Source organism: Limulus polyphemus, unplaced genomic scaffold, assembly GCF_000517525.1.
Source record: "Limulus polyphemus unplaced genomic scaffold, Limulus_polyphemus-2.1.2 Scaffold2364, whole genome shotgun sequence".
Lineage (NCBI taxonomy): Eukaryota > Metazoa > Arthropoda > Merostomata > Xiphosura > Limulidae > Limulus > Limulus polyphemus.
This window is the reverse complement of record NW_013667974.1, coordinates 185,831-188,168: the sequence shown is the minus strand read 5'-3', so window position 1 is coordinate 188,168 and position 2,338 is coordinate 185,831.

Sequence of the window (2,338 nt, the reverse complement as noted above, 5' to 3'; positions counted from 1 at the left end):
CAGCTTACTATAACGAATGCGTGAATAGGAAAAACAGGTGTTGTACATATCTTGGAGGTTTAAGTTATTGGTAATTAAAAAGCGTGTGATAGTAATTACCTTTATACTCGATAAGTAATTTGTAATTCTGTTGTAATAAATATTTCTTTAGGTTTGTTTATTTTTTGAACTTCGTGCAAAACTACTCGAGACGTTAGGCGTCTTTGATTCATGAGTGATAGACTAGATGATAGACACCACCCACCGCCAATTCTTGAGCTACCCTTTATCAACGAATAGTGGATTGTTTGTAACATTATAACAAGTCTGAAAGGGAGAATATTTTCGTTGGCGAGACTCGAACCCACGACCAGCAAATTGGGAGTCGAGTGCCCTAACCACCAGGCCATTTTTTTAAATATCAGGTTGAGCATTAAATGCATTGACTTCACTTTCATTTGCTGCATTTCACACATTTCATTTTGATTTTTTTTTTCTTTTAGCTTGTAAGCGGAAAGAAGAAGCCCCCCAGCAAAAGAACCACCATCAACCCAAAAAGCCACGTCTCGTTTTTACCGACCTCCAGCGGCGGACATTACAAGCTATCTTCAAGGAAACCAAGCGACCTTCTAAAGAAATGCAGATTACCATAGCACAACAGTTAGGGCTTGATCTAACTACAGTAGGCAACTTCTTCATGAACGCCAGGCGGCGCTCTCAAGACAAATGGGCGGAAGAAAATAAACCACAGTTGCAAGAGAGTTCTGGAGTTAGTAGTATCAACGGTATCAATGTGACTTGTGTGACAGTCATCAACAACAGCGCGTCTTCGCCATCGTCGCCTTCAGCAACCTCAGCACCACCATCTTTTTCAACAATTTCAGTAACTTAACAACATCCTAATTCTGCTCATGCATGTGGTGCCATCTAACGTCAAATATTTTCATCCAACAACATCACCGAAGAAAGACTGCTTGTGATGACTCATCACTGATTTCGAAGAACAAGCAGGGCTGGCGTCACAGACAATGTCTCACTCAAAGCTCAATAGTGTAGTCCTCTAGGTGGCGTCTTAACATCGCCGGAACCACATGCATCACTCAGTAGATTTAGCTTTATAGACTGGATAATTTCACGTAAAATCTTGCTAGTTAGTGAAGTAAGGTGGACATGACTGTTACAAAATATCACTGTAATTAAGTACTTAGGAAATATAGATTTCATAATATATTAATATATTTACGTTCTAAAAATTATTTTATTACGTTAATATAGGCAAGTATTTATTTTTCTTTAGTTTTATAAAACGTATCACCACAATACGAATTTGATAAACAAAAATGGATTCCATTATTTAGCCTGGAGTTGACTGACGTGTTATTTAAAATACGTAAAACGTGTTCTACTTAATTTATTTATTTACTAGTTTAATTGTTAACTCATTAAAATATAACGTTTTTACATTAAGAAAGCATTAGTCTACATGGGTACAGTTATGCACGTTTATAATTGTACATCATTTCAAGATTTGTGAGAACCGGGGGCCATTTTGTTTCTTTATCATTCCTTGATGTTCTTTGTTTAATTAATTAGAACGTTTTGATTGTTATACATTCTTGTTATTTATAAAACTTTTAGCTATACAAACATAATACTGACCACATGAACTAATAAGCACCCACAATAACAACTTAAACTATTCTATATATTAATTAGTTATAACGGTATATGAAATAATTCTAATTTGAAAGTCGACTTACAGCCTCAGTAACGTCAGTTTTTCTGTTTAATACAACAAAGATTAGAACATACATTTATTTTTCACAGTATTAGTTACTTCAGATAAGACACTCAAATTCTTCTGATGCAGTCTAGTTCCTAAACCTTCGAAAACTCTCTGGTCATACACGAGGGATGTTTAGAAAGAAGTGAGGTTTTGTTGGGAAGTAATGTCTGATTGACCCTCATCATCATAGTCAACTGATGAGGGTCAATCAGACATTACTTCTCATCATAGTCAACTGATGAGGGTCAATCAGACATTACTTCTCATCATAGTCAACTGAGAAGTAATGTCTGATTGACCCTCATCATCATAGTCAACTGATGAGGGTCAATCAGACATTACTTCTCATCAGTCAACTGATGAGGGCCAATCAGACATTACTTCTCATCATAGTCAACTGATGAGGGTCAATCAGACATTACTTCTCATCATAGTCAACTGATGAGGGCCAATCAGACATTACTTTTGACCCTCATCAGTTGACTGTGATGAGAAGTAATGTCTGATTGACCCTCATCAGTTGACTGTGATGAGAAGTAATGTCTGATTGACCCTCATCAGTTGACTATGATG